General features: G+C 44.1%; 1 long non-coding RNA gene across 1 annotated transcript; it reads right to left on the reverse strand.

Moving 5' to 3' along the window:
* Window positions 1-881: 881 nt before the first annotated feature.
* Window positions 882-4,075, reverse strand: LOC139555808 (uncharacterized). Its single transcript, XR_011671017.1, has 2 exons — window positions 1,184-4,075; window positions 882-1,074 (listed from the first exon to the last, which is right to left on the reverse strand). It is a non-coding gene; the product is annotated as an uncharacterized lncRNA (long non-coding RNA).
* Between the last annotated feature and the right edge of the window lie 6,906 nt (window positions 4,076-10,981).

The following is a 10,981-nucleotide window of genomic DNA, read 5'->3' on the forward strand; positions in this document are numbered from 1 at the left end:
GCTGTAGGTACATCAACTCTCCAGTAGGAGGTGCTGTAGATACATCAACTCTCCAGTAGGAGGTGCTGTAGCTACATCAACTTTCCAGTAGGAGGTGCTGTAGATACATCAACTCTCCAGTAGGAGGTGCTGTAGATACTTCAACTCTCCAGTAGGAGGTGCTGTAGGTAGATCAACTCTCCAGTAGGAGGTGCTGTAGATAGATCAACTCTCCAGTAGGATGTGCTGTAGGTACATCAACTCTCCAGTAGGAGGTGCTGTAGTTACATCAACTCTCCAGTACGAGGTGCTGTAGTTACATCAACTCTCCAGTAGGAGGTGCTGTAGGTACATCAACTCTCCGGTTCCTGGCTAGATCAACTTTTCGGTTACTGGCCCAATGCTCTAACCTCTAGGTGTCCCCTTCTGAGTCACATGGGGATTCGATAAAATATTAGTGTCCGTTACTATATCAACGGTGTGATGACCTAATGATTAGAATTTTGAACATCATTACAGCCTAAATTACATTATTTTCATCATCGCTATGCAAACAAGGCTGATTTCAGCGACAATTTCACTGTTTGAGCAAGTTTTGTTTAGCTAATAAAATGAAAACATTAATTTGAACTACTTTGGGTACCTTGTAAACGTTACAATATTGAAATCCATGTCTTAAACATTGCTACGTTTCGGAAATGGCAAAGAAAACGTGTAATCTGCTTGACACATTAAAGTTACTTACATTATATACTTATATGTATCTGTTGTAGGCCCATTATACAACAATTAATAATATATAACAAATAAATACCATCAAACTTACAATAATGAACACCTTGTGAAACAGCTGTGAAAACCAACCTGGTAATATTTAAGATTTTAATACATAAACGTTGATCTATTTTTTGTCATGTATTTATTTTCACAGATTTTTTTGTACACTCACATGGCAATCATAGACTAAAATATTGAATTCTGGTGTGTGGAATATAGAGGAGGTGGGTGCCTTGTGGCTGGGAGGTTCTGCCTGTCACTTGTTTTCAACAGGCAGCCAGTCTGTTTCTCCTGCACCTTGTCCATGTTCAGTATCACCTTGATTGATAACAGGAATAAATGCAATTATATTTCATATTAGAAATAAATTTCTTAGATATCTCTTGGAGGGCCAGAATATAAATGAACAGCGGACAATCATTTTTACCTGGTCAAAAACCTTCGTATCCTTCTCTGTCCATGCCTGAAGGTGGTCCTCGAAGGCGTTCTGATCTGCTTCCACAACGACCACATCAGGTGGGGTTTCAGTGTTCTGAAAGTACGTTATACAAAAATAGCAATAGACAAACAACACTAATAGACAACAACAACACTAATAGACAAACAACAACACTAATAGACAACAACAACACTAATAGACAACAACGACACTAATAGACAACAACAACACTAATAGACAAACAACAACAACACTAATAGACAACAACAACACTAATAGACAAACAACAACACTAATAGACAACAACAACACTAATAGACAAACAACAACACTAATAGACAAACAACAACACTAATAGACAACAACGACACTAATAGACAACAACAACACTAATAGACAACAACAACACTAATAGACAACAACGACACTATTAGACAAACAACAACAACACTAATAGACAACAACAACACTAATAGACAACAACAACACTAATAGACAAACAACAACACTAATAGACAAACAACAACACTAATAGACAAACAACAACACTAATAGACAACAACGACACTAATAGACAACAACAACACTAATAGACAACAACAACACTAATAGACAACAACGACACTATTAGACAAACAACAACAACACTAATAGACAACAACAACACTAATAGACAACAACAACACTAATAGACAAACAACAACACTAATAGACAAACAACAACACTCATAGACAAACAACAACACTAATAGACAACAACGACACTAATAGACAACAACAACACTAATAGACAACAACAACACTAATAGACAACAACGACACTATTAGACAAACAACAACAACACTAATAGACAACAACAACACTAATAGACAACAACAACACTAATAGACAAACAACAACACTAATAGACAAACAACAACACTCATAGACAAACAACAACACTAATAGACAACAACACTAATAGACAAACAACAACAACACTAATAGACAACAACAACACTAATAGACAAACAACAACACTAATAGACAAACAACAACACTCATAGACAAACAACAACACTAATAGACAACAACACTAATAGACAAACAACAACAACACTAATAGACAACAACAACACTAATAGACAAACAACAACACCAAGTCAACCACACATTTGAAAGACTACAGTATATGTAATAATTGTATATACAATTGCATTGTTTACGTCAGTCAACAGCTGCGGCTCCCGTCCGTACTCGGTGGAGGCCTGGACGCTGCTGTTGTGTGCAAAGAGACTTACCTTCAGGTTGTCCTCCCAACCTTCCTTCCTGGTATCAGTGGGCAGGGACATTTCATCAGCAAAGAAGGAACATCTAAATAGCTGCTTTTATGTTGCCTCTCATTCAATGAGTTTGTGATCCTGTACAGTTTCTTCAGAAAGTATTCAGACCCATTTTGTTACGTTACAGCCTGAATTCAAAAAATTGATTCAATATATGTTTTTTTTTCTCCGATCTAAACACAATTACCCGTAATGACAAAGTGAAACCATGTTTTTATACATTTTTACTACTGAACTTATTTAGGTTTATCCACAACAAAGGGGTTGAATAGTTATTTACTCCAGACATTTCAGTGTTTCATTTTTTATTTGTTTTTAAAAAATCATTAAAACATAATTCCATTTTGACATTATGGGGTATTGTTTGTTAGCAAGTGACAACAAATCTCAATTTAATCAATTTTAAATTCTGGCTGAACGTAACAAAATGTGGAAAAAGTCAAATGATATGCCAGCATAATTTTTAAGTTCCTCGGCGAACACATCACAGACAAACTGAAATGGTCCACCCACACAGACAGTGTGGTGAAGAAGGCGCAACAGCGCCTCTTCAACCTCAGGAAGCTGAAGAAATTTGGCTTGTCACCTTAAACCCTGACAAACTTTTACAGATGCACAATCGAGAGCATCCTGTCGGGCTGTATCACCGCCTGGTATGGCAACTGCACCGCCCTCAATCACAAGGCTCTCCAGAGGGTGGTGCGGTCTGCACAACGCATCGCCAGGGGCAAACTACCTGCCCTCCAAGACACCTACAACACCCGATGTCACATGAAGGCCAAAAAGATCATCAAGGACAACAACCACCCGAGCCACTGCCTGTTCACCCCGCTATCACCCAGAAGGCGAGGTCAGTACAGGTGTATCAAAGCAGGGACCGAGAGACTGAAAAACAGCTTCTATCTCAAGGCCATCAGACTGCTAGACAGCCATCACTAGAGAGAGGCTGATGCCTACATACAGGCTTGAAATCATTGGTCACTTTAATAAATGGATCACTAGTCACTTTAATAATGCCACTTTAATAATGTTTACATATCTTACATTACTCATCTCATATGTATATACTGTACCTTATATCTATTGCACCATGCCTATGCTGCTCATCTATATATTTATATGTACATATTCTCATTCCTCCCTTTAGATTTGTGTGCGTTAGGTAGTTGTTGTGGAATTGTTAGATTACTTGTTAGATATCACTGCACTGTCGGAACTAGAAGCACAAGCATTTCGCTACACTCGCATTAACATCTGCTAACCATGTGTTGTAACGGTAGTCTTCGTCCTCCTCGTCTGAGGAGTAAGAAATGTCAGACCAAGATGCAGCGTGGTGAGTATCCATTTTAATAGGAATACGTGAAACAAACAAAATAACAAATAAACGAACGAAGACACAACAGTCCCGAAATAGTGAACACTAAACACAGGAACACACGATCATGAACAATCCCCCACAACCCACAATGACAAACAGGCTACCTAAATATGGTACCCAATCAGAGACAACGACAAACACCTGCCTCTGATTGAGAACTATATCAGGCCAACACATAGAAATAGACAAACTAGACATACAACATAGAATGCCCACTCAAATCACACCCTGACCAAAACAAAACATAGAAACATACAAAGCAAACTATGGTCAGGACGTGACACGTGTATGTGACCAATACAATTTGATTTGATTTATATACATTAAAGGTGACATAACAATTGAATGATATGACAGTATATACATTAAGGTGACAATTATTGCATTGGAAATCCAATCTGACCTTTAATCAGGATTCTTTTTTTTTTTTTGTGTGTTTTTCAAAACTCAAAAGTAGTGATTAGGATAGATCAGGATAATGTTGATCCCACTGAAAGGATGGATTCAGAATTTAAAAGGGTAGGCAACAACAGATTCGCCAAGTTGATCCTCAACACAGGGGTCCCCTCAGGAGTGCATGCTTAGTCCCCTCCGGTACTCCATGTTCACCCACGACTGCGTGGCTGCTCACGACTCCAACACCATCATTAAGTTTACAGACGACGCAACGGCGGCAGGCCTGATCACCGACGACAATGAGACGGCCTACAGGGAGGAGGTAGGAGACCTGGCAGTGTGGTGCCAGGACCACAACCTGTCCCTCAACGTCCACAAGACAAAGGAGCTGATCGTGGACTACAGGAAACGGAGGGCCGAGCACGCCCCCATTCACATCAATGGGGCTGTAGTGGAGCAGGTTGAGAGATTCAAGTTCCTCTGTGTCCACATCACTAAGGAATTATCATGGTTCACACACACCAACACAGTCGTGAAGTGGGCTTGACAACGCCTCTTCCCCCTCAGGAGGCTAAAAAGATTAGTCATGGCCTCCTCAGATCCTCAATAAGTTCTACACCTGCATCATTGAGAGCATCTTGACTGGCTGCATCACCGGTTGGTACGACAACTGCTTGGCATCTGATTGCAAGGCGCTACGGAGGGAAGTGTGTACGGCCCAGTACGTCAACCTCCCTGCCATCCAGGACCTCTACACCAGACTTTGTCAGAGGAAGGCCCTAAAAATAGTCAAAGACTCCAGCCATCCAAGTCATAGACTGTTCTCTCTGCTATCGCACGGCAAGTGGTACTGATGCACCAAGTCTGGAACCAACAGGACCCTGAACACCTTTTACACCCAAACTGCTAAGTAATTAGTTCAATAGTTAACCACGTCATAAGACTGCTAAGTAATTAGTTAAATAGTTAACCAAGCCGTAAGACTGCTAAGTAATTAGTTAAATAGTTAACCAAGCCGTAAGACTGCTAAGTAATTAGTTAACTAGTTAACCAAGCCATAAGACTGCTAAGTAATTAGTTAACTAGTTAGTCCAGGTACCTATTCATCATCTGCATTGACTCTTTTCTACTCGTTTGACTCATCACATACGCTCAGTGAGAGGTGACCTGCTCAGTGCTTTGACTCATCACATACGCTCAGTGAGAGGTGACCTGCTCAGTGCTTTGACTCATCACATACGCTCAGTGAGAGGTGACCTGCTCAGTGCTTTGACTCATCACATACGCTCAGTGAGAGGTGACCTGCTCAGTGCTTTGACTCATCACATACACTCAGTGGGAGGTGACCTGCTCAGTGCTTTGACTCATCACATACGCTCAGTGAGAGGTGACCTGCTCAGTGCTTTGACTCATCACATACGCTCAGTGAGAGGTGAACTGCTCAGTGCTTTGACTCATCACATACGCTCAGTGAGAGGTGACCTGCTCAGTGCTTTGACTCATCACATACGCTCAGTGAGAGGTGACCTGCTCAGTGCTTTGACTCATCACATACGCTCAGTGAGAGGTGACCTGCTCAGTGCTTTGACTCATCACATACGCTCAGTGAGAGGTGACCTGCTCAGTGCTTTGACTCATCACATACGCTCAGTGAGAGGTGACCTGCTCAGTGCTTTGACTCATCACATACGCTCAGTGAGAGGTGAACTGCTCAGTGCTTTGACTCATCACATACGCTCAGTGAGAGGTGAACTGTTCAGTGCTTTGTAAATTGGGAGGTGCCAGAACAAAAAGTAAATACGAGAGGGAGGTGACCTGGGAGCTCTGTGTTACCGGAACCCATGAGAGAGGTGACCTGGGCGCTCTGAGGTACTGGAACCCATGAGAGAGGTGACCTCGGCGCTCTGAGGTACTGGAACCCATGAGAGAGGTGACCTGGGCGCTCTGAGGTACTGGAACCCATGAGGGAGGTGACCTGGGCGCTCTGAGGTACCGGAACCCATGAGAGAGGTGACCTGGGCGCTCTGAGGTACCGGAACCCATGAGAGAGGTGACCTGGGCGCTCTGAGGTACCGGAACCAATGAGGGAGGTGACCTGGGCGCTCTGAGGTACCGGAACCCATGAGAGAGGTGACCTCGGCGCTCTGAGGTACTGGAACCCATGAGAGAGGTGACCTGGGCGCTCTGAGGTACCGGAACCCATGAGAGAGGTGACCTGGGCGCTCTGAGGTACCGGAACCCATGAGGGAGGTGACCTGGGAACTCTGTGTTCCCGGAACCCATGAGGGAGGTGACCTGGGAGCTCTGTGTTCCCGGAACCCATGAGGGAGGTGACCTGGGCGCTCTGAGGTACCGGAACCCATGAGGGAGGTGACCTGGGAACTCTGTGTTCCCGGAACCCATGAGAGAGGTGACCTCGGCGCTCTGAGGTACTGGAACCCATGAGAGAGGTGACCTGGGCGCTCTGAGGTACTGGAACCCATGAGAGAGGTGACCTGGGCGCTCTGAGGTACCGGAACCCATGAGGGAGGTGACCTGGGAACTCTGTGTTCCCGGAACCCATGAGGGAGGTGACCTGGGAGCTCTGTGTTCCCGGAACCCATGAGGGAGGTGATCTGGGAGCTCTGAGGTACTGGAACCCATGAGGGAGGTGACCTGGGAGCTTTGAGGTACTGGAACCCATGAGGGAGGTGACCTGGGAGCTCTGAGGTACTGGAACCCATGAGGGAGGTGACCTGGGAGCTCTGAGGTACTGGAACCCATGAGGGAGGTGACCTGGGAGCTCTGAGGTACTGGAACCCATGAGGGAGGTGACCTGGGAGCTCTGAGGTACCGGAACCCATGAGGGAGGTGACCTGGGAGCTCTGAGGTACTGGAACCCATGAGGGAGGTGACCTGGGAGCTCTGAGGTACTGGAACCCATGAGGGAGGTGACCTGGGAGCTCTGAGGTACTGGAACCCATGAGGGAGGTGATCTGGGAGCTCTGAGGTACTGGAACCCATGAGGGAGGTGACCTGGGAGCTCTGAGATACTGGAACCCATGAGGGAGGTGATCTGGGAGCTCTGAGGTACTGGAACCCATGAGGGAGGTGACCTGGGAGCTCTGAGGTACTGGAACCCATGAGGGAGGTGACCTGGGAACTCTGAGGTAATTCCGTGTTCAAAACAACTTGGAACTCTGAGCTGGGAAATCTTCAACTTCCGTCTTCAGTGTGTTCAAGACAACTGGGTAATCGGGAAAAAAACGATCTCCGACTGGAAAATGAGTTTTGATACGGTCATCCCCAACTAATAATTCCAAGTGGGGAACTCTGGCCTCTTACTAGAGCTCCGAACGTCATGATTCAACCTTGTCTTGAAAGCACCATAATACAGCTCAAATGATCGAAATGACAAGGCTACTTTGACACTGACAAACAGCATTTGAGATCGATGAAAAACGACCTTGTCTAGAATCCATCAATAGCCTAGTCCTAGGTGTGGAGAGACATACTGTATATTCTAGGCTACAATATGAGGAGGAAATTACAGTCCTAAAACAGCTTTCCAGTTTCACTGACTCACCCAATGATGCGCAGCTCACTAGCCGGTGATGATAGTTGGAAGTTGATCTAATATTTTGGTAGCCAACAACTGACAGATTAGAGTCTTCTGTTTTCAGCAGGAGCCATTTGCTTTCCAACTTGTGTTTTCTCGTGATTGTATTTGAAATATAGCAGAAGGCCAGTTACGTCTGCTGCTGTTTGTTCACTAATAGATATTCTGCGCGTTCCCGACTGTAGGCTAGGCCTTGTTATTGGACTACATTACACCGCTAGGTTATATTCAAAATAAGCTATTTATCCTTTGTGGCTTTCTCATGGTGTAGTAGGCTATTCTGAATTAATTCATTTATTTCTGAACAGACAGCAGTAATTCTATAACTTGGGCAAATTCATTTCAATTTATCGGGCGTTCTGCATCTCCTCCAGAACCCTTTGAATCTATAAGGAAATAAATGATGAAGTGCAATGCTGGAGAGATGAGAATTAATTAACGAAGAGGCAACTCAAATATTGTTATTCTTTTTTTATATAGTGCTATTTACACATGACATATGGTCGCAACCATTTTGGATATGTAGCAAACGTTGAATCTAGCGAAATAACTCATAAATATTCATTTACCTGGTTTTCTCCCCTTTCTCCTACCTGGTCCGCTCTTCAAAAGAGACCCCAAACGTTTCAATCTCAATTAAGTTCCACTTGTTTAATGTTTATTTCCCATTTTCTACAGTAAAATGTTGTTCGTGAATATACTGTTATCATGATGATAGTCTCTTACTCTTAACAAAACCAGTCAGACTTTCATCACTTTGAAACTGATTGTAAGATGTTTTATGCAATCCACTAAAATATGTTTCTGCAAGAAAATGACTTATTTATGTTTTTTAATATAAAATAAAATCATACATTGGGAGTTAAAATGTAATGGTAACAATGAGAATTTTATAACATGACAGATCTTTGTCTCTGGAATCCTGACGATGTGAGAGACTGGCCAACACATTCCTACAGGATGGGATGCCACACCCTGACATTCAGACAGACAGACAGACAGACAGACAGACAGACAGACAGACAGACAGACAGACAGACAGACAGACAGACAGACAGACAGACAGACAGACAGACAGGCAGACAGACAGACAGACAGACAGGCAGACAGACAGACAGACAGGCAGACAGACAGACAGACAGACAGGCAGACAGGAGGTGGAGATGGGGGAGGAAATGGGGGGAGGAGATGGGGAGAGGAGGGGGGGGATAGATAGGGGAGGAGATGGGGGGAGGAGATGGCGGGGAGGAGATGGGGGAGGAGATGGGGAGAGGAGATGGGGCAGGAGATGGGGGGGAGGAGATGGGGGGGAGGAGATGGGGAAAGGAGATGGGGCAGGAGATGGGGGGAGGAGCTTTAATACAGTGTAAATACATATGTAATTACACTGTAACAAGTGTTGTAGTTAATTGTAATAACTCATAGTTACACTGTAATAACAAAATGTAACTGGTGGTAATTGCAGTCTGTAATTACAGAGGTGCAACGACGAAGCTGTATCTTTTCAGCTGTATCCGATTCAGTAATAACTGTCACAAGGTTGTAATCTGTTGTGGACAGATGCGCTGGGAGTCCAAGTTTACAAAGGTTGGAGGCTCAAAAGGAACTCCCGAGTGGCGCAGCGGTCTAAGGCACTGCAAATGATTCCAAGATGGCGTAGCAGTCGGACGTGTGTTTGTCTTGTCCCGTGTAAATAGTCCTCGGTTTTTTTTTTCGTATGCATTTCGTATATATTTTAATTTCACTTAGTTCCATTTAGGAACTGAATATACATTCCGCCTCACCCAATGTGGTACGGATCTGCTATTTCTTTTATACTTTAGAACCGTAACCCAATCAGAAGCTAGCCAGATAACTAGCTACTAGCTAGTAGTCAGTTAGCCACTGCTGCGGTCTTCACCCTTAACTCGGACACCAGCCAGCTTCAGCTCGGGCCAATACCTGCCAGTCTGCAAGCGTGATATCAACCCAGAGCATATAGGACTGCTTTTTCACTACCACATCACCGGATTTTTTTTTCTTCTACTTCATCACCGGATTTCAGCCGCAGGCTCTGGACATTTCACCTTGATTTCGCAGCTAGCTAGCTGCAAACCGTGTGTCTATTGGCTTACGTCGATCCCGGAGCAAACGTAATTTATTCCGGAGCTAGCTGAGGAGCTCCATCAGCCATTCCTGGGCTCCAGTCACCTATCCGGACCCGTTTTTTTTTTTTTTTTTTGTTGTTGCTGCAGATACGGAGCCCCACCGGGCCTTCACGACTGACTGCCGACGTTATCTGCCCGAGGGAGTTATCCAACTGGCACCCCCGTCCCGACGTTACCTGAATGCTCATCTGGGGCCCGCTAATCGTTAGCTGTCTTATCGGCTGCTATCTGAATAAGTATATCGGACAATTATTATTATTATTATTATTTATTTTATTTTTTTCTTGGGCCACTATATCTATTTTGCCAATTTGGATTGATCCTCTACCACACGGAACCCCACTAACCTACCGACGGAAACGCACAAGGTATCTACAATTAGACCTCCATCCTATGCTATCTTGCTACCGATAGCCTCTACCCGGCCTACTGTCTGGATCGCCGTGACCCCAACCAACCTCTACTCACTGGACCCTTATTGATCACTCGATTAAGCATGCCTCTCCTTAATGTAAATATGCCTTGTCCATTGTTGTTCTGGTTAGTGTTTATTGGCTTATTTCACTGTAGAGACTCTAGCCCTGCTCACTATACCATATCCAACCTCTCAGTTCCACCACCCACATATGCGATGACATCACCTGGTTTCAATGATGTTTCTAGAGACAATATCTCTCTCATCATCACTCAATACCTAGGTTTACCTCCACTGTATTCACATCCTACCATACCTTTGTCTGTACATTATTCCTTTAAGCTATTTTATCGCCCCCAGAAACTTCCTTTTACTCTCTGCTCTAGTAGCTCTAGACGACCAATTCTCATAGCTTTTAGCCGTACCCTTATCCTACTCCTCCTCTGTTCCTCTGGTGATGTAGAGGTGAATCCAGGCCCTGCAGTACCTAGCTCCACTCCTATTCCCCAGGCGCTCTCTTTTGATGACT

Source organism: Salvelinus alpinus, chromosome 27 (genome assembly GCF_045679555.1).
Source record: "Salvelinus alpinus chromosome 27, SLU_Salpinus.1, whole genome shotgun sequence".
NCBI classification, from domain to species: Eukaryota; Metazoa; Chordata; class Actinopteri; order Salmoniformes; family Salmonidae; genus Salvelinus; species Salvelinus alpinus.